The following is a 23,676-nucleotide window of genomic DNA, read 5'->3' as shown; positions in this document are numbered from 1 at the left end:
TAAAACTTATGAATACGTTGGATGGTTAGGCCATAAGAAAGGCAACTGGTACTCAGGTTGAAGAACAATTAACCAATACAGAACAAAGAATTTGGTTGATGAACTGTATAAACTTAGATCTCTTGATTGTTACTCCAGCTTTGCTGGCTGGGGAATTCTGGGAGTTGAGGTCCACTCATCTTAAAACTGTCCAGGTTGAGAAACATTGCTCTAAATCTTGATGTTAGTATGGAGTCCTCTAACCAAATGGTCAGATGATTTCCAAAAATAGCATATTATTCAGTGGAGGGATTCAAATTTTTTTACTACCAGTTCTGGGGTGTGGCTTGATGGGTGTGACAGGGGAAGGATACTGCAAAATCCCCATTCCCTCCCCATTCCACTAACCTGCTTTCCAACTCCGTTCTCCTGTGCAGGGCAACAAAAGAAGACCCAGCCAATCAGCTGGGACTCAGGAGGCAGAGAATAGATGGGGGCAGGGCCAGTCAGAGGTGGTATTTGCTGGTTCTCTGAACAGTCAAAATTTCTGCTACCAATTCTCCAGAACTGGTCAGAACCTGCTGAATACCACCTCTGATATTATTTATTTATTCAATTTATACAGCAGTCCATCTCACGACAGTGACTTTGGTCAGCTAACACAGAATAAAAGCTCAGAATGGAATATTAACAATAACATTTAAAATGTACAGTGAGGGCAAACAAGGATACTCCAGGACTCTTTTTTTAAAAAAGGAATCCTAGTTACATCAAAGTATTATTTTTAAAAAAAATTTTTAGTTTGAAACCACTGTAACCTCTGACTTCTGTAAATCTGCTGGAATTTAGGCAAAGAACACAAAAGCCTGTTTCTGCCACTAATTCCTTCCCCCTTCTGTTAATGTCACTCTAAATTTCAATGTCATATTCCTGCCCGGTGCTGCCCTTAATCTGACAGTGTCGGAAGGATCTATCTTCATTTTCCCACTCCTTTTCATAATCTAATCCTCCGCACTAACATGCAATTAGTGCCCTCTTCGCCCTCTGCATACCTAACGAGGAGGCCAGCTACAGCTTTCCCTGTTCAATCCGTTTAGCAATGCAGCTCGTAATGAATATGTACATTTGGAGGACCTGAGCGAGGAGGGTCACAGGCAATCAACCTTGAATTCAATTACGCGAGTCAAGGTTAATGACTCGCCACGGTGGTCAGAGGCCGGTTGGAATATGGCAGATTAAATCAGCCTGTCAGAACTGACAATGTAGAAAGGACAGAATTACTTGTGTGAGAAACAGGAAATCGTGTATGGACAAAATGGTGTCAGTCTTCAGTGAAGATTACTTGGAGTTTGCTGTGGCAAATTTGATTGTAAATCTCCCCTAGCCCTATAATATGATTAGTCTACATAAAATATGTCTGGATTCTAATGGAGGCTTGCTAATAATACTATCTCAATACTCCCCTGGCTTGATAACTTTACTGTTACTTCATTCTACATATTTAGAGAACCAGTAAAATAACAGAATGAATGAATAATTCAGAAGATTATCTATCTGTCTATCTATCTATCTATCTATCTATCTATCTATCTATCTATCTATCTATCTATCTATCTATCTATCTATCTATCTGTCATCTATCTATCTATTTATCTCTATCCATTATCTATCTATCTATCTATCTATCTATCTATCTATCTATCTATCTATCTATCTATCTATCTATCTATCTATCTATCTATCTATCTATCTTTATCTCTCATCTATCTATCATCTATCTATGATTTTTCTTCACTACATTGGTATATCAGTTATTTCATTGGGGAGAGATTCAAAATGCCAAACCACCCCTTAGTGAACAATTTATTAAACAATGATTTTACTCCCTCATCTTTATTTTAAAAGTTTTAAAAAAATCTTTAATATAGCTGGTACATAAACCACATCTATGTTTCACATGAGCTTGATGATTGAATCTTGATTTAATGCTGGTCATTCTCCATTATCCTTGAGATAAGCAAGATAGTGTAGGGAACCAGGACAGAATGAGAGGTATTCTTAATGCAGTCCTTTAATTCTTTTGTGAAATCCCCAAGGACCTGTTAGTAGCTTTCTCACTTTGCTCAATTACACAGCTAGCCCTGGCAGGCACTTTTAATAAAAGCGAGATAGGCTACCTTAGCATCTGACTAAAGGGACCACAAAAAAACAAAAAACAAAAACCAGTAGTTCAAGAGTTATGTAGATAAATATTTTGGCTTTGATCTTAGATAATTTTGTTTCATTCCATTTTTTAAGGAGCCCAACTTAATTCATTCACTACTATGCGAATAACAATACTACCTTCCTATGGACTGCACCGTTATGAGAATTTTGCATGGCAACTTGGGATAAACTTGTATTTATGAAAATATTAAGACTATAAATGTGAAAGTTCATGTGCATTAATTCTCAGAAAAAGAAGACAGAAAAAAACTTTTGATTGATGAGATGTCAAACTGATACAGATCAAAATAGACAGTTCATCTCTAACTTGGATCAGGGTAACAAATCAGGAGATTCTGTTCATGAAGTTAAATAATTAAAATAAGCAAACAAGTAAATTTTTCCTTTTTGCAACTTTGTTTTTATGGAAATTTACTATAAGAGGTTTGGAAACCATTTAGAAAGTTTGGGAAAATAGACAATAATTGAACAATTTCAAGGAGAACAAAAGAAAGTTTTCCCCACCGAATTTGTAAATAAAAGAATTTCTGTTAGACAAAACTACACAACCTGTGGCTCACTTCCAAATCTTTTTATCTAAATGCAGTGCCTGTTCCCCCCTCCTCAAAAGTTGCTCCTGAATAGTATATTTTAACATTACAGAAGGAAAAATAATAAAGCTATGGGTACTGTTATACTAATTATATTTAACAACTATAATATAACCTTCATTAAGTTTAAATTTACATTAAATTACAAGAAATGTAGCAACTACTACATCTTGAGCCCATATTTTTGGAGAATGGCTCCGCAGCACACTTATCAGGGAGAACAGAAAGTCCTTGACTTATGGCCACAATTGAACCCGAAAGCAAGAGAGTTGTTAAGTGAGCTTCCCCCCCCCCTTTTATGGCTTTTCTTGCCACAATTGTTAAGTTGATCACTATAGTTGCTAGGTTATCAATATGGTTGTTAAATGAATCTGGCTTCCCCATTGACTTTGTTTGTCAGAAGGTCACCTCAGGACACTGCAACCATCATAAATATGGCCAAGCATCTGAATTTTGATGAGGTGACCATGGGGATGTTGCAACAGTCATAAGTTACTTTTTTCATTGTCATTATAATTTTGACTAATCACTAAACAAATGATTGAAGGTCAAGAACTACCTGTATAGTCCTTGTGTATGACCACAGCTGGGACCACAACTAGGTCATGAAGCAAAGTGATTGCTAATGAAAATGATCCTCATTGTCCTTATGATTTTGTTTCAGTGTTCCTTTGCTTCTTGCTAATTCCTTCAGCTGAACTGGAGTTCTTTCTCTTTTTTTTTTGAGGACATCTTGTTATGGATAAATAAGAGAGTGAAAATAAGAGCTCATACACATGAGGACTGGTTGCTAAGTTACTTTTTTAAGCACTGTTGTAATTTTGAGTGGTCAATAAATGAGACAGTCATTAAGGGAGAATGGTTTTCAGTATCCCAGTGTTAGCAGAAGGCACTTCTGGATCAAAACCTCTTATCTTAGTGCTGAGGCCATTTAGCCGTTCAGAGGCTAGCTTATTATTTCATTTTCTCCTTTCTGTTATCTATTGGGAGACACAATAACCCTGTCAACAACTTTGGGGAGAAGAAACATTTTCCTGAAGGATTTGAGACATTTTATTGCCTTTTAGGGGACAACAATTCTAAGCAAAATATTTGACCACTTTCTCCACTCCTAGGGAGTCTTGAGTGTTATTTTTGCAAGCAAAATTTATCAGCTTTTAACCATGTTTGGGTTCCTCCAGTAATACCCAGCTTCTCCAGATAACTTTACTGTTAAATAGTTCCCAGCCAGAATATTTCAGAATGCTACTTTCTTCCACACTGATTTCACCAGGAGAATGAGCAGAAAATATATATTCATTTCAAGCCTGCCCTCTATTTTATATCAATTGTTGTCTTATTGTAAATAGCCATCAAAGACCTTGTAGCTACTCAATAGTGAAACAAAGTATTTAGGATCACATGCTTAATACTGGGATGGTCCTTTGACAGATCTAGGACTTGCTCCCACATAACTGTAATTTTACATCAAGTTTCTTTTGCTCCAGGGCTATCGGTTTGTGTTCCTATTCCCCAGGAGCAATCAAACTGGCTGCTGACTTTGAGCGAGCAAACTCCACAAGCAATTAGGAAATGTTGCTTTGAAGCAGCTGCCCACATGAGCTTTTTTGCACAGCCAACTTGAAGGCTAATTGTTCTGCTTAGCACTGTTTACACAACTCTTCCTGCTGCTTGAGTACACCAGAACACGGGGCTGTCAAAATTAAGACTGCTGCTTATGGATTGAGCACTTAAGAGTTCTGCAACTCTTGACAGCCCAACATCAACAAATTAAGCTTTTCCTAAGATGGGGAGGTAGAAATAGGGGAAAAAGTTCACATTGCTCATTTCCCCCCCTTAAAAGTCTATATGCTTAATAAAAAATAATAAAAATCTTCAAAAAGGGAGACCCCAGCCTAGTTGAAAATTACAGACCAATCTCTTTATGCTGCGTCACCTGTAAAGTCATGGAATCAATTATTAACCAATCCATTCTCCTCCACTTAGAGACAAACAACCTACTCTCTAATAAACAATTTGGTTTCAGAAAAAAACTATCCTGCAATCTGCAACTCCTACACTGCAAAAACATATGGACTACACAACTCGATCACAGCAAAGCAATAGACGCAATCTACATAGACTTCTGTAAAGCCTTTGATTCAGTGGTACATGACAAACTACTCCTAAAACTAAAATTTTATGGTATCTCTGGACACCTGCATAACTGGATATAAGCATTCCTGTCAAACAGAAAACAAATGGTCAAAATTGGGAGTGTCCTATCAAATTCTGTACCTGTCAACAGCGGTGTCCCCCAAGGCAGTGTTCTAGGACCAACTCTCTTCATACTCTACATAAATGACCTCTGTGATCATATTAAGAGCAACTGCGTTCTCTGCACTGATGATGTAAAGCTGTTCAATACCACAGACAATACTGCTACCCTTCAAAAAGATCTTGACTATGTATCAGAATGGTCAAACATATGGCAACTTCAAATCTCAACAAATAAATGCTCTGTCTTACATATTGGCAAAAAAAATAATCAGAAAATAAAATACAGGTTGAATAGTCAAGACCTTGTTGATGATCCAAACTCTGTCAAGGATCTTGGAGTACTTATCTCAAATGACCTAAGTGCTGGAGCCCACTGTAACTATATAGCCAAAAAGGCATTAAGAGTTGTTAACCTAATCTGATGTAACTTTTTGTCTGGTAATATTACACTAATAACTACAGCATACAAAACATTTGCTAGACCAATACTCGAATACAGCTCATCAGTTTGGAACCCACATTACGTATCTGATATTAACACAGTTGAGAAAGTCCAGAAATATTTCACAAGAAGAGTTCTCCACTCCTCTACTCGTTGCAGAATACCTTATGCCACCAGACTTGAAATTCTAGACCTAGAAAACCTAGAACTACACTGCCTTTGCTCTGATCTTAGTATAGTGTATAAAATCATACATTGCAATGTCCTACCTGTCAATGAATACTTCAGCTTCAACCATAACAACACTAGAGCAAACAAACAATAGATACAAACTCAAGGTTAATCGTACCAAACTTGATTGCAGGAAATACAACTTCAGCAACAGAGTGGTCAATGTCTGGAATACTCTACCTGACTCTGTGGCTTCTTCCCCAAACCCCAAAAACTTTAACCTTAGACTTTCTACTATTGACCTCACCCCTTTCCTAAGAGGTCTGTAGGGGGCGTGCATAAGCGCACCAACGTGCCTACTGTCCCTGTCCTATTGTTTCTTTTATATTTTTTATTTTTCTTATATGTATCCTTGTATTCATAACTATGTTTTTACTTATACCTATTATCTTATAAGCAATTGACAAATAAAAATAAATAAAATAAAATAAATAAATAAATCAGTTGGGATGAAATGGCCTTACAATTATTCTGCCAAAGCAATAGTTTCAGCATTTACCTCTTGCCTATGGTTTCTAAAGAGTATTTCTACTACTAAATAATTAGAGGCACTTACTTAAAATGAGGGTAATTAGATTATTGAGCATTAGAATGGAATGCCATTGGAGTGAATTAACTATCTAAATAGTAATGTGATCAATTGGGCTGAGATTTAATTGGTGGCATGGATTTCACTGAAGAGTGGGGGAACTCATCCTTCCTTTCTTCTTTGTGCTGCTTCATATTTAATTGTATGATGAAACGAAATAGTTTTCAGTTAGCCTTGCAAAGAAAATTCCTTGCTATTTGTAGAGTGGTTTCATTTTAATTGCACATAACATTAATGATTGCCATTGGGTGATGGAATAGCAAGTTGTTGATAATGTTTGGAATCAACTGTGCTATTTGTTTCCTATTTTAAAATGCCATCACCATTCATTTCCGAGGAAAATAATTGCAGCAGAGGGCAGGGCTGAAAGCATAATGGGGCAGTCTGTAGTAATAGCAAAAAGCTTTGTCTTTCTCAGTTATATTTACAATATAATTGGCTTGCAGGGCAATGGGGTAACAGCAGAATGCTAGAAGAATGCCACAGAAAAGCTTGCCTGTCCCCTTTCCAGGACAGTCAATCATTGTATTCCAAAAATGTGGATTGTTATTTAGAAGATGTAAAAACCTGAATCAAAATATATTGTACTTTTATTTCATAACAGCTGCAGCAAAGAAAGATACCTTGCATCATCTTTACGCCATACTGTAAAGAACCTGGAGCAGCGAGGAAGGCACTTTTTCTTTTTATATTGGGAGACATATTTTGACAGTGATTTATGGCTAAGGCATCTTGCTGAAACTCTGCCTCCTCCATGGCTTGATGAAAAACTACCTCAGAGCCTCAAAGTTACTCAAAACTTTCTGAAGGACAAGTGCAAGTCATTCTTTCTTAAGTAGATTGACATCTGGGTATATTTTCCTTTTTTCATTTCTGAAAGCACAATTCTGAAAGCATAATGGCAGACTGGCAGCAAAGTGAAGCATGGTGTAGCAAGATGGCACTACTGACACTTCAGCTATTCATAGAATTATTTGTAACAGGTAGATTATTGGACCAAAAGCAATGATGTTCTACATTTCCATTGACCATCTGTTGCTGATATCCATACATGAGTGCAATTAGTCACTACCTAGGACTTCATCTTTTTCTTCTTCTCTCTCTTCCTCTCTTTGTTCAGCAGCCCCTCTTTGCTCCAAATATCCGTGTTCCATTATCTCTACCTTCCCAACACTTTCTTCCTCTTGTTTCTTTCCTATCTTCTCTCTCTCTCTCTCTTTTTTCTCAGCTCACTTTGCAGAAGAAATAAATTTAGTCAGGTAAATCAGTTAGTTCACAGTTGTAATAAAGAAGGCTTATTGGTCACTCACATGTGCTAAACAGCAACCCTACATGCATTTGGTGCAACAAAATGAGCTCCAAAGAAAATATTGGGCAATCATAATTGGAGAATGTTTTATGCATTTTTCTGATAATTTCTTCAAGATTCGGTTTACAGCACAGAAAACAACATTATTAGTGTTTAAGCTCACATGTGATCAAATGTATTCTGCTGTAGTCTTTCAACTCTTGGCAGTTACAATGTAACTGTAAAAACAGTAAAAGCAGCCACAGAATTAAAACAACATAGAATAAAGATTGCCAAAAAAAAAAAAAAGGTGGAGAGGAAAAGCAACGAGAGGTATAGTTTATGTATTGGGGCATAAATAAGGCATGGGCTATGGGAAGAAAAGTTATTTGCAACTAACCTAGTGGGTGGTGAAGAATTACCAAGTTTCTAGTTGTGATGAAGATTGGTCATCACTTCTTTAGACATTTATTTTTTCTTTTCTCATTTCTTTCTCTTTTTTTTCTTTCTTTGCCCTTTCTGTTCTCTTTTCCTTTCTGTATTTATTTTGCATTGTCCTTTATTATTCCTATTAAAGTTTCCATAAAATAAATGGAATAAATAGTAAAAGAACCTAAGAGATATATAGGTGATATTATCGAGAAAAGCTCTTAATAACTACCTAAAATCCATTGGGGAGGAAAGGCAATATGTAGGGAAGCAGTTCACCTCCTCTGGCATCCTGGAAAAATGAGATGAGCCCCCCCCCCCCCACATGCATGATCAAATAGTTTGGGCTGAATCTGTTGTGGAGGAGATGGTCCCATATGGATCCAAGTATCTATCCAGAAAGAGTCGAATTGGTTAGCATTTCAACTTGTACCTGGAACTGCATTAGTAACCAGTGCATGACCTGCAGCACACTTGCTATATGTAATCCCCAAATTGGGAACCACTTAACACTGGCCTGATGCATTCTGGATTAATTGTAACTTCTGTGTAGTTTTTAAAGTTAGTCTCAGGTAAAGTGCATTGCAGAAGTTGATTCAGGTGACAGAATGAGTTACTGTTGCTAAGTCTTACATCGGGTAAGGTCACAGTTGGTACACCATCTGAAGCTGGGTGAAGATTTCCTTATTCAAGGCCTCCACTTGCAGTTTAGGTAGGTTCCACAAGTCCAAAAGAATTTCAAAATTTCAAAATCACAATTTTGCTGCTGTATATCCATACAGTTGTCTGTCTGTGTAGAGAGAATAGAATAGAATGGAATGGAATAGAATAGAATAGAATAGAATAGAATAGAATAGAATAGAATAGAATAGAATAGAATAGAATTCTTTATTGGCCAAGTGTGATTGGACACACAAGGAATTTGTCTTGGTGCATATGCTCTCAGTGTACATGAAAAAAAAGATACATTCATCAAGAATCATAAGGTACAACATTTCATAATAGTCATAGGGTACAATAAGCGATCAAATCATACTAGGAAACAGTCAATAAAAATCATAAGGATACAGGCAACAAGGTTACAGTCATACAGTCATAAGTGGGAGGAAATGGGTGAAAGGAAGGATGGGAGGATTAATAGTAATAGTAATGCAGACTGGCATAATATTGGCACCAAAGAAGAACCTCAATATACGAAAAGCAGTTTTATTTGCCTGGGTTCAGTTTAAGCCTATTCTCTCCCAGCAAGACCCTTACAGTATCCAGGCATCAGGATAGAAATCACTAGCATTTTCTCTACAATCTGGGACAGTGATTTACGGTTGAATATCTTCAGCATAGTGATGATAACATACTTTAAATTGTCAGATGACATCCCCTACCAGTTTCATATACACATTAAAAGGCAGGGATCAGGGTCTGATTTCTATGGTATCCCATGAGTGAAGACCTTCTGACCTACCTCTCATCTTGCACTACAATGGATTGAAACACCTCACAATGGAAGCAGTGGGACCACTGCCAAACAGTCCCCCGAATCTCCAATATCTCTAGCAATTCCATAAGATATCTTGTCCAATAGTGTCAAAAGCTGCTGAGATGTTTAAAACGACAAGGAGATAATCCTATATATTGTATTTCCAGGTTCTGACACAGGTCATTCAAGGAAGCAAATAATGTAGTGCCATACAGGTCTGAATCCAGACCGAAAAGGATTCAGATAGAGGTCTACTTCCTTTACGATACTACTTAGCTGATCCACCACCACTATCAGCAAACTCTTCAAAAAGTGGAATGTTAGAGAGTGGTTGATAATAATTATCCAAGACCAATGATTTGAGAGGCAGGAAAAGACATAGAATAGCTTAGATTATCTAGTCCACTTCCTTATAAACTACAAAGAATTCCAGACAATAGCATAATATTGCCACTAAAGACTGTGCACATGTGAAGTCAAGATGTCTGTAATATGAACAAGACCTCACCAATATTGGTTCTTCATGAGCCTGCTTAACATGATATCTTTAAAAAAGCTATGTTCCACTTACTATATTATTAATAATACAAGTTTTCTTCTTATCCATCTTCTTATATATGGTTCAGATAAATATCAAATACCTCTTGATATTTGAAACCTTTTCTATCTATAACTTGCTAGGCAACAGAGAATTATTGCAAAGTTGATCTCAGAGAACAAGGAGCAGAAAACAGGGAATAACTTTTATTAGACCAATACTGATTATGGTACAGGTCAGGTAAGCTTTTGAGTTATATAGAATTTTTTATTAGAATCTGATAATGCATCATATACCAGTTTACATCTAACTGTAAAGCTGCTTGGGTGATGAAAAATTAGGGATATAGCTACGTAGTAAGTACAGTGTTAACCAGTAGTTTAAAGTTAAGGTGAGAAACTAGAGATAATCTTATGCCATTGAAATTATTAAATGAATTTGGGTTTGAGAGAGGAATGTTCTTGACTAAATGGAGAATATCTAATGAGAAGAGAAATTGTCTATTCAATAATTGTATGTGAATCAAGAATCTACTAAATGAAACTGTGGTATAATTCATTGTCATTTTATTACTTTAGATATTTTAGATATAGATTGTTAACAAATATCAGGACATTAGCAGGAAAAAGGTGAAAAACTAAATATTGGTGGGAAGGAGTGAGATGATTGTAAAATTTTACATATTGATTCATAGTTATCAGGTAGATGTTTGATTGTGATTCTATAAAGGCTGGAAAAAATTCCTATGATACATGGTGTGTATCAACTTAATTAAAGTGATCACTAATCTTTCTAGACCATACTTTAACAGTAACTTGAAAAATAGATAATTGCTATAGTAAGGTATGCTTTAAGAACTGACAATTTTGGATCACTATAGGTACTCTTATGAAAATTGAAAATTTAATAACAGAATAACAGACTTGAAAGAAACCCTGGAGATCTTCTAGTCCAATCCTCTGCTCAGGCAGGAAACCCTATACCATTTTAGACAAATGATTGTCCAATATATTATTAAAAACTTCCCATGTTGGAGCATTCATAACTTCTGGAAGCAAGTTGTTCCATTGGTCGATTGCTCTCACCGTTAGGAAATTTCTCCTTAGTTCTCTTGCTTCTTTCCTTGATTAGTTTCCATCCATTGCATCTTGTCCTGCCTTCAGGTGCTTTGGATAATAGGCTGACTCCCTTTTCTTTTTGACACCCTCTTAAATATTGGAACACTGCTATCATGTCACCCTTAGCCCTTATTTTCATTTAAGTAGACATACTTGATTCCTGCAACCATGTTTTAGCCTCCAGCCCCCTAATCATCTTTGTTTCTCTTCTCTGCACCAATGAGAATCACAAAAGGAGTGTTGCAGTTGTTAAGATATAGTTGTTAACCCAATTAGAGGATTCTGATTCAATGGGATCCTGGGGTATATCTCCAAATGACCAGTTCCCACTTGGACATCTGAAGAGGGAAATTAACAAAACACAAATTTCTTGAGAGCCTCCAGTAACCTGAGGAAATAAATTGGTGAACAAAGGCAACATGAAACTGATCCAGTTGACTGAAGAATGAGATCTCAAGAATATTGTAGAGAATTGACTGACATAATTGGAACAAAATCTTCTAAAATCCAACTATTTCGTTCTCTAAGAATTAGGTAGTAAAGAAAATCAGAGACACAATTTTAGTTATTTATTTAATTACATCCATTTCTTGCTACCTATTCTAATGATTAGTAGCTTACAATGTGTAACACTGAAACATCCATGGAATACTCATAAGAGCAATGCACAATTAAACCTATAAAATACTACTACTTGGTTATTTTATGCATAGCGATAGTTGCATCCAAACTAAGAATCATTGAGTTCTGAAGATGATTATGTAGAAGAATGTAAGGGATGTAATTGATTTTCTGTGTAATGTGATTAATGGGATCACTAGATAAAAAATAGTAGGAATAATTCTTGACTTAAAGAAAAATATAATTATATTCTTCATCCCATCTCATTGTTAAAGAATAAAAAGTCCCTTTCCGCATCTAAATATTCCAATTGATTTTTTACGCCATTACTCAAATATGCCGAAGCTATTTACATGAGACCTAAGCCATATATCTTTTCAAAAAGATCTTTCTTCATAAAATGTGACACCTTTGAAAGTGTACACAGTGTTTTCAGAGAGAACACTGAAAGTTAAATAAAGCTTTCAAAAGGATTTATCAGGTAAATGTTATAGATTGCTGTAATTTAATTTATGAGATTAGTTTGACTTTCAATTACCAAGCTTCACACTGAATCACTTTATATCTTGAGTTCTCTAAGCAGTTCTCCTTACACTCGATCTTTCATTTAGAGAGGGATTATCAATAATTAGACACTGTGCCCTTATTGATCAACAAATCAATATCCACATAAATCATCTGCAGCCTAAAAATAATTCACTCTTTGCATTAAGGGAAATTGGTGCAATCAAATTAGCATCCTTTGTGATACACTGATTGTGGCCTTCCCTTTTAGAAGTAAAGGTAATTTTTTGAAGTAGGCTTTTAAGCAATAAGGTAAATTACTGGAGTGAGTTTTCAGGTATGGTTACCCTCAAGAACTCATAAGGCTTTATTTCACTACAGCTTAATTTTCTTCATACAGAAAGGGCTGTATTTTTATTATTCATATTGGAATATAACTGCTCTGGGATAAGAAATCAAGAAATCTAATTTAATCCGCACAAGTATTTTGTAAACAAACAGATAAACTCAGGGGTGGGATTCAAATTTGTTAACAACTGGTTCTATGGCTAAGTTGGTGGGTGTGGCTTGGTGGTCATGTGACTGGCTGGGCGTGGCCAACTCAATATCACTCACATCGAGGCACGCATCTCCTCACCTGGCCTTTCATGACTGTGGGGATGCTGCAACAGTCATAAGTGTGAAAAATGGTCATAAGTCACTTTTTTCAGTGCCATTGTAACTTTGAATGGTCACTCCACACAAGCAAAGTACCAGCAAAGGGAGGGAAAAAAAAAACTCCAGAGAAGTTCCTGAGACAGGAAGTCTAGTCCTGCCAAGAACATAATAAGGGTTAAGGGAGAGGCAGTTTCTATAAGCAACACCAGAATGTTTCCTTCCTGCTTTCCTTACAGGATTAGGCCAGTAATTTCTTCTAACAACCAGTTCTCCAAACTGCTTAGAATGTTAATAACCGGTTCTAGCGAATAGGTGTGAACTGGTAGAATCCCACCCCTGGATAAAATCATATTGGCAGTGATGGGTGTCTATCAAGTAGCTGTCCTTGATTCTATGTCAGCAAGAAGTTGGAAGAGGATAGCTCAAATGCCCTTTTGGGCCTACATTCCAATATTATGGAATGATCTTTGTTGGTTTTAATGATGCTTGGATGATAAACAGTTTTGAGTTTTTGGAAAGACATGGAATATCTTGAAACAAGCAAAATTCTGTACCCATTGTACAGCTGACATTTATTCTTTTGCTTTAGAAATTCAGAGAATTTTTTCCCCCTGTTGACCAATTTGGTGGTGAATTTCAAAGGTCATTTATGTCCACCTATGGTTCATATATACTCTGCTATTCAAACATACACTCAAACAACCTTGAAGAGACAATAAACTGTAAAGAACTAAAAAGAAACCCAAATGCCAGGCATAATCATTCACAAAGATTGCCCACACTATTAAATAATCTATATCTCTTTATCAAAATAACAAATGAAATATGAGGGATACAGTGTGGAAAGGACTAAGCAAAACAACAGCAACTCTAAAAGATGACTGAGTGGTTATCTTTTTCACATAAGCAAAGATTCATTCAGTGAAATAACTTTCCTAAAATAACCTAAATCACCACAGACCAACCTCTTTGATAGATAGCAGTTTAATGGAAAAAGTAGTCCCAGAGTTCATTATGTTAATATTATTTTTCAAACAATATTTTTTTTATCCTCTGAATATGTGAAAGCAACCTTTCTAATAGCTTTGGAGAAAATATTGAGAGCTATCTTGTCATAATGCAAAGTATTATGACTAGGTATTGAATGACCCATCAAAGAAAGTTGGTTTGTTGAGGATTATCATCTGATAATCTGTTGACTGTGATGATATACACATGAATACTGATAGCAGTAGTAATAGCAATAGTATTTAGTCTTATATTCCGCTTTACAGTGCCTTACAGCCCCCTCTAAGCAGTTTATAGAGCCAGCACATTGCCCCTAACAATCTGGGTCCTCATTTTACCGACCTCGGAATGATGGAAAGCTGAGTCAACCTTGAGCCTGGTGAGATTCAAACTGCCAAATTGCAGCAGCCGGCAGTCAGCAGAAGTAGCCAGCAGTACTGCACTTAACCACCGTGCCATTGCGGATGTAGGATTAAAATTATAGGTCTGAATGAGAAGCAATTATTTTCTTTTTGCCATGATTTTCTTCAATGGATAAGAAACTGCCTGATTGGATGACCCTTTATATGACCAAAAATGAAGATAGGTATATGTTCTATCTTCTGGAAAATTGCTATTTTGGCTGGCATTTTGCAATATAATACATCTGGTTATATTTTCTCTAGAAATTGGAAAGGAATGGTAGGTAAATAGCACTTAAAATTTCAGCCCCTCTAATGTTGTAAAAAGAAAAACAGCATTGCACGAGGTGGCTTATTTCTCAATGGCATTATCCACTCTGGTGATGTAAGTCTCGGCTGTCAACGGGCTACTTTCTTTTGCACCTCATCTTGGAACAGAACACATTTTGTCTAATGAAATACAGTAATGTCCTTCAATAAAGCCTCTTGCCAGATCCTCATCTTAAGGTCATGCCACTGAAGTAATCAGGACAATGTCATTATGAATCAACCTTTAAATCATGTAAAGCTTTATTAATTCTCTTAAAAAGCAAATCTGACTTCATTTTCCTATTTAAAAGCTTCATATGTAACTGTACCATTGATACAGCATTTATCGTTCACTCCCTCATGAAGGCCTTGTATTTCTAAATGGAAGTATTCCACAACTGGCTATTGAGATTCTTTATCAACACTGTTAGATTTTTTTTTTTTTTAAGGTAAAGGGATCCTTGTGGATTTTTACTGTGCTAGTAGTTGCAAACTATAGGGGGCAGTGCTCATCTCCATTTCAAGGTCATTGAGCCAAGACATTTTTGTAGTCATGTGACCAGAGTGACATCACAGAGCACTACCTCCTTCCCACCCAGTGGTGGGAGTCAATTTTTTTTACTACCGGTTCTGTGGCATGGCTTGGTGGGCGTGGCTGGGGAAGGATACTGTAAAATCTCCAGTCAGAGGTGGTATTTTCCAGTTCTCCAAACTACTAAAAATTTCCATTACCAGTTCTCCGGAACTGGTCAGAACCTTCTGAATACCACCTCTGTTCCTGCCAAAGTGGTACCTGTTTACTTACTTGTATTTGTATGCTTTCAAACTGCTAGGCTTGCATGGGTTGGGCAAGGACAGAAGCTCATCCTGTTGCGTGGCCCTTGGATCTGTTGCGTGGCCTTGGATCTCGAATCTGGATTACCAGTTTAAGACAACAAACCCGACATCTTAACCCCGAGCCACCATGCTGCCCTTAGATTTAAACTCTAAAGCAAAATTTTTCAACCTTTAGATGTCCTCAAGTCATGTTGATTGGTAATTCTAAGAACTGTATTCCAACTCTTCTTTAAGGCACCTGGTTGGAGAAAGCTATCCTAATCACATAAATTATATCAATGAAGTGTTTCAGAGATCCATAGAATTTAGAGGAAGAAGTGACATTCACAACACTATGCATACAATCTTTGGCTTACACTTAATTCTTCCCATGTACTTGGTTGCATGGAATAATATTCACAACATTAAGTGTGGACATTTGAAAGGAAGCCATTAGCTACTTATAATCCTACCTGTATTCCAAGAACCCAATTAGGCATAATTCCTGATTACAAATATACTTATATTTCTTTACTAGCTGAATACACATGCTTCGCTACGACACTATGTGATCGGGCTTTGTTTTTGGGGAGGAAAATAAGGAGAACAAAAACCTGCCTCTGCCTACCAGCATCCATTGGTATTCATCTGGCTAGCGTCCTGTCAGTGTGTGAGAGAGTTGAGGGCTGTTTGGAAACTGAAGCAGTATTTGCTGTGTGAGCAAGAAAGAGACAGCAAGGAGCCTGGGTGTGTCTTAGCTCAACTGTTCTGTAGTAAAGCTGGTTGCTGCTGTGAAACTGAAACTTCTCTCCTCTGTGTTTTGCAGATGGGGAGGGGGAGTAGAATTCCTTAGTATCAGAGCGTGTTAATAACAATATACAAAATACAAATGCTCTGATAGTCATTTTGAAAAATCCTTTCTTAGTAAGTACCTAGAAGGCAAGAGGAACATTCATGCCAAATTTCAAGTTTGCAGGCTTTACGGTTCTGGAGATTTTGTGATGATGCATGAGTGGTATTTTGCTTTTATATATATAGATTAGCACATAAAACTACTGACAGGGATGACAGGGAACACGCAGTCCATCAAACCTATTTTTCTCATTTAAATCATTACATATATATATATATATATATATATATATATATATATATATATATAAAGTTTTTGCGGGTATTTATATGTATGGTATTCAGCTTTGTTCGAGTATTTTCCCACGTCATTATAATTGTGCTTTTAACGTTATAGTTTTAACATTATAGTTGTCCTGAAACGTTGCTACAACTTTAAAAGCACAACTATAATGACGTGGGAAAATACCCGAACAAAGCTGAATACCATACATACACACAAACACGCACACACACACACACACACACACACACATAGTTTTCATTTTTATTTTTGCTTTCATTTCTTTTCTAATTCTCTATTCTACAATACATAGTTTTCATATTGATGTTTACCTGAATAAAAAAGCAGCAACAACAAAAATATTCCCATTGTTTAATCTTCACTATACTGTCTGTGATCCTCTACATATTCCCTCAGGCATTGAATCCCAAAAAAGTTTTATGTCACTTTCTTCTAGTCCACAAAATGATATAACTAAAAATTTTTTCCCTATATGCCTGTAAAAAGCAATGGATATCTCTTTTGCTGCACTTTTAAAGTTGTTGATAAGGGTTCTTGGATTTAAAGCAAATCTTCAACAATAACTACATATTTCTCCAATTATTTTATGGTTTTTGCCAAAATTGTAAAAGTATGGAATAAATATTATTCTACATTTCCTGGAAAATTGTTGCTCCGTTCAATGTTTATAGTGATTGGCTCTATATACTTTGTTATGATTAGAGAAGACCCACTGAAATTAGTGGGGTATTTTGTTTATGACAAATGTATGTCTCATTGATTTTAGCATGCATCTAAACTTAACCAAATGTGGATGTAAGCCGGTATGATTTTATTTATTCACTTATTTTAAAAAATATATAGGCTACTTTTAAGAACAGAAGTACATGTACAAAACAGTTTGTATATTATAAAAAGAACGAAAATAAAACAAGCTAATATAACACCATTCCTGAGTGGTAAAATTCCAATTCCATTTTGAAAAGTTGGCAAAACTTACTTTATTTATTTAATTCAGTTATTTTTATGTTTCAATTTTTTTTAAAAAAGGACTATAGGGCAGCTCTAGGAAAAGAACTTCCTCTCTGGCTTTGCAAATTGGTTTTGTTGCTTACTGGCTTTTGTTTGTTGTACTGTGTATTGCTGCCTTCTGGAAAGTGTGTGGTGGAGCCTTAGCAGTCGTTGTAGGGTTGTTTGTTGTGGAAATTAACAGAGCAATAAAGGACTGTATTAGAAGTCAGTCTCTACCTAGGCAACCTGTGTCATAACACCCACCCACCTGCCCATCTACATATCCATCCCAACCAAGTTTAGTGGAGTTAAAATCATATCTTATTGTCCTATGGATTGATTGAAATTAATTTATCTCCTGATATTCATGTCCTATTATGTTAGTTTTATAACCATAAAGGACAAATATGATTGGGTAGTCCTTATACCAAAAGATCATTTCGTTCTTAGTTAACGCTCTATATACAGTACACATATAACTAAGGCCCAAAATTGATACTAAGATTTCTAAGTTATATAATCTTGTCTAGTTTTTTCTTCCCTTTCTTTTGTCTTGCCTTTCCAATAATTAAATGTATAATGTTAAAACATAATAACTTAATACAGATAGTCCTCGACTTACAACAGTTCCTTTAGTGACTGTTCAAAGTTTCAACGGCACTGAAAAAGTGACTAATAACTTTTTTTCACACTTATGACTGTTGAGGCATCTCCATGGTCATGCGATCAAAATTCAGACGCTTGGAAACTGACTCATATTTATTATAAGCAAAGTCAACAGGGAAGCCAGATTCACTTAACAACCATGTTACTAGTTTAAAAACTTGCAGTGATTTACTTAACAACTGTGGAAGGCTGTAAAGTGGGGGTAGCACTCATTTTACAAATGTCTCATTTAGCAACTGAAACTTTGTGCTCAATTGTGATCATAAGTTGAGGACTACCTCTGGAAAATTTGTTGGCTTTGTATTAAATAAATCAACTGAGTTTTTTGTATTCATGCTTCTGGTGCATATGAGTATTGCAACTCTAATCCTCTCCCCCCCCCACCCCCACACAACTGCAGCAGATCATATTCAGATAGTCCAATTTCAAAGGAGCCCTCCAAAGCAGCCATTAACTTCACAGGTGCTGTTTCCTTTAAGCATGTGGAAATAATGAATGCAAAATTGGGCATGCAAGATTAGAGGTTGCAGGCTGAGTTCCCACTCTGTTTTGTATGCTATATCTGTATTTTTGTCAAAATCTCTTCCTTCCTTCCTTCCTTCCTCCCTCCCTCCCTCCCTCCCTCCCTCCCTCCCGTCTTCTCTTTCTTTAACCACTGCAAAAGACACTGTTAAATAGGTGTCTTTAAGCAAACCTTTGACATTACCAACATCTGAGCACAAAGAAAAAAACAACATTAGACCCTGTAGTTTGTGCCGATAGTGATATTTTGTACATATGAAACCAACCAATAAAACTAAAGTTAAAAGACTCATAAAATTTGCAGTTATGAGACATGAAGTGATTGGATAGAGAAGGAAGGGCATGCATAAAGAGGCCTCAGCTCTTTGATGTTTATTACCGCTGTCGAGCAAATAGGAACAATGCTGTTTTTCATGAACACATCGCAGCATTTGGTATTTTACATTTGTTTCCAATTTTTAACAGTTAACATTGCGGGCTTTCATTATGCCATTGTCTCTCAAAATTGCAAGGGCCATCATGGTTGTAATTTACCTTTTGTAGGAGATAATTTGGAGCAGTTTCGGGCCAGGAAGTAACATCTGCCTTGAAAAGCTGAGGATCTGGACACTTTTAAGAGTTCGAGACTGGGACATGTTAGAAGGTCAGTTTCCTCATAAACTCCCCTCATCACGCTCAGTTTTATTCATTATATTCGACATATTAAGCTTCTGTATCCTGGCATAAAGAGACACAATATTGCAGCATATTGGCAAACTCATTTGCTTTTCCCTGCTAGTGTTGTGTCCAAATATCAATCCCCGGGGATAAACACGTGTATATAGACTGTACGAAAATGAGCCTCAGCAGCAGGTGGCCTTTTGCAGCCTAATGAACACGGCAATCTGTTACTATCACCACACGGCTTTTCACCAGACAATTAGGCAACTAAGCATGTAATTATTCAGGCCAACGAGAAGTGTCTCTTCTCTAATTTCATCTTTTCATTGCTGTTTACTCACCCACACTCCCCTCATTAATGAGAGATTTTCCAGTCTATGCTAATTGGTTTCAATAACATTCATTTCAGTTGAAAGGGGAACGATTCTGTTAATTGGAGAATCGAAAGCGTCTTTTCATTTCAAGTGCGTCCTGCTATGGAAATCTGAATCCTCTCAACAGGTTCAACCTAATGAAATTAAGTTACACAGCCATTGGTGGATTAATAGAAATAAAGTAATTTATTTTCATTGGAGCATGTGCTTGAGGTCCTGAACAATTAATACAGCTTGTAGTGGAAAGAAATTGAAAATCAGGATTCTAAATAAACAAGAGTAGGCTGGCTCCCCCCACCACACAGTTTTTCTTGTTTAACTCCTTTTCTTTTGATTATGCAGCTAATCTATCCTATCTCATTTTAGAAATATGTACACGGAGAAAGGAAATAATGATGTTTAAAAAATAACAATGAAACTTAACACTGAATAAGTAAATTCAAATGAGACCCATTTTAAAATTGTCATTGATCTGTCAAATTAGTATTATTTTAGACAACAGAAACCAAACAATGCACAGGAAAAATCCAAATGGGCACATGCTGGTGATTAAAAAAATTGGTTATGACCTGGTACATTTGGCTTTAATAATAATGAAAATCCCAAAAGCATGCGAGAGTCTGTTTCTTAAATGTGCAGATGGATGGAAAAAAATTAGCATTGTTTTTTTCCTACTGCTGAAACCCTCTACTGCCTGGATCCCATCCTTCTATATATTGCTCTTCCATAGTCATTAGTGTATGAAAGTCTAGGAAATTACAGCATAAAAAGAAAATATTTCTATCCCCAAACATCATACCAGAGTATTGACATCAAGTTCCCAAAACATTTGAACATTTAATATCTTTGTATCAACTCTGAACATGGAAGCAGTTAATTTCTTTTATCTAACAGATATCAGGCTTAAAGCATCTAGAGAAACCAAATGTTTCATTTTAGATGTTTAACTCTAAAAGTGCTCTTGAAAGAAACATAATGAATAAATCAGTATCCATGAATCGTAGCCCAACCATAGTCAGGCTGAATAGAGACAATATGAATTCTTCTACCTTATGTTTGAAACACACCAAACTGGGGAAAGCTAGAAGTAAACAAATGAGCAGTCTAGCACTTACTCTAACAGTATTACTGTAACAATATTTTCTGTTCCTTCCCTGGCCAAAAAGAAATAAGAAAGAGAAATAGATTAATATAATAATGTTAAATAAATTGATATTTGAGGTATTAAGACTCTAGTGTTTAGTAGAGTTGCAATGGATGGTTATGTATGATTTGACCTATGTATTTATTGTTTTTTACATGGAGAAGGCAGGTAGAATTCATTCAAATTATAAATTCATCAGTCAAAGTTTTGCAAGGATTTGAGTTTCACTGTCTTTCATTGCAATTATATATTCTCAGTCTTTTTGGTGTGGTGGTGATTTGATTTAGAATGAAGAGAGAATTTCTGTTAGCACGGCAGGATATGGATTGTTGCATGAGTTGTGCCAGTCATTTTGTAGGGTATGCCAAAACTCTGAAGACGTTGCCTGTTCATAGAATAGAAACAACAAAATAGAATAAAAGTTATGTCACCCTTTTTTTACTTAAATCTGGTGATGGGATTCAGCCAGTTCATACCACTTCAGGAGAACCGGTTGTTAACTTTCTAAGCAGTTTGGTGAACTGGTGGTTGGAAGAAACCATTAGGGCAGAGAACCGGTTGTTAAATTATTTGAATCCCACTACTGCTTAAACCTTATGTGCAGCCCCAGCAGATAATGGATATTGGTGGTTTAGTAACAGACCAAAAACTATCACAGGAAAATATTGGAATGCAGTACACAGAAATAATTGTAGTTTGATTTGAAATGTAGTTTAATATATTGATTGAAGTGCCGTTTAAAGAGATTCAGAAGGGCTATATCATCTGGACAGTCTTTAAAAATGGAGGTAAAATAGCAGGGCAGGGTATGTATTTCATGAAGAATTATGCTCAAGTCATTGTTGTTGATGCTATTATTTATTTATTTGATTGATTGATTTGAAAGCACCAAACTTGATTGCAGGAAATACGACTTCAGCAATAGAGTGGTCAATGTCTGGAATACTCTACCCGACTCTGTAGTTTCTTCCCCAAACCCCAAAAACTTTAACCTTAGACTGTCTACTATTGACCTCACCCCTTTCCTAAGAGGTCTGTAGGGGGCGTGCATAAGCGCACCAACGTGCCTACCGTCCCTGTCCTATTGTTTCTCTTATTCTTTTATTTTTCTTATATGTACCCATTTCATGTATTCACAACTATGTATACATTTATACTTATTATCTTGTAAACAATTGGCAAATCAAATAAATAAATAAAATAAAAATAAATTTTGCATTTATTTGTGATCTATCCCAGAAACTCAGAATACCCCCCCCAAATCCTAGGTCTTATACAAAGTGAATGCTATTCAGCTGAAAAAAAAAACATATAATCTGTTCAGTTCTATGCAGAAGCAATTCCACCCTGATCTTCAGTATCCATCCACAAATTTCCATTCTACTCTTCTTTGCATGGGAATATTCCCATGATTGTACTATTCTCATAGCTTAAACTACCATTAAATAATGTATAGATATCAATAATTTCCTCAGGTTTATCTCATTTTGTTTTATCAAACAATTACTGTAAAAGGAAATCAACTTGTACAGTAATTAAGGTAAAGGTAAAGGTTCCCCTCGCACATGCGTGCTAGTTGTTCCCAACTCTAGGGGGTGGTGCTCATCTCCATTTCAAAGCCGAAGAACCAGCGCTGTCCGAAGACGTCTCTGTGGTCAATCTGGCTGACATTACTAAACGCTGAAGGCACACAGAGTGCTGTTACGTTCCCACCAAAGTGATCCCTATTTTTCTACTTGCATTTTTACCTGCTTTTGAACTATTAAGTTGGCAGAAGCTGGGACAAGTACTGGGAGCTCACTTTGTTATGTGGCGCTAGGGATTCGAACCGCTGAATTGCCAACCTTTCTGATTGACAAGCTCAGCATCTTAGCCATTGAGTCATCACATATAGTAATTACTACTATGTAAAAACCCCATGTTTTGCTCTCTCTGTGTCCTTAAAAGCCAGCTTTAAGGACCAATCTGTTTTAAAATAATTTTTATTTTATCTAATTACCTGAGTGGAAAAAAGTATCTTTCTTTCATTCCAAAGAAGATCATTAGAGTAGTGCTATATGTCAGCTTCCAATTCTTGTCTGATTTATTTACAAATATTTCTATATGGAAGTGCAGAAATATGTAAATACTCTTGCTTCCCTGCATTCCTGCTGATTTCTAATGTGTCTAATGGAGATGAAGTTATAAAACAATACTTTGTATTCTGTTATGAATATTTCAAGAATTATTTATTTATTTCAGGCATAGCTCATAGTGCTGACATTTGATTTATAGCAGTTTGGATGTACCTGGAGTTGCTAAGGTTACCCATTTTCATTCACCCGCAGATATTTGAGATCTATATAATCCTATCACATCGTCCACTGCATTTCAAAGTGATGTTGATAAATGTTACCTTCCTTAGATAATATTTCCATTTAGATGTGATATATCTCAAGTCTTCTGTCTTTTAAAATATTGTAGTTGATTAAATTTTACATTATGTGCATAGCAGAGAGCCAAGTTAACATATCCTCCTCCCAAATTTGAATTCCACCCTTCCCAAAAAATTGTTACAAAGTAAAAAAAAAGTATTTGGAATTCAAATCTGTCCTTGCAAATTTAAATAGTTATTTTTCAACCTTTATCACATTACCTTTATAAGAAAGGATACATAGGCCTAGTCTTTACTAGAAAACATAT

This window comes from Notechis scutatus, chromosome 4 (assembly GCF_049901735.1).
Source record: "Notechis scutatus isolate UNSWTSFEM ecotype Mainland chromosome 4, rNotScu1.2, whole genome shotgun sequence".
Lineage (NCBI taxonomy): Eukaryota > Metazoa > Chordata > Lepidosauria > Squamata > Elapidae > Notechis > Notechis scutatus.
This window is presented reverse-complemented; position numbering follows the sequence as displayed.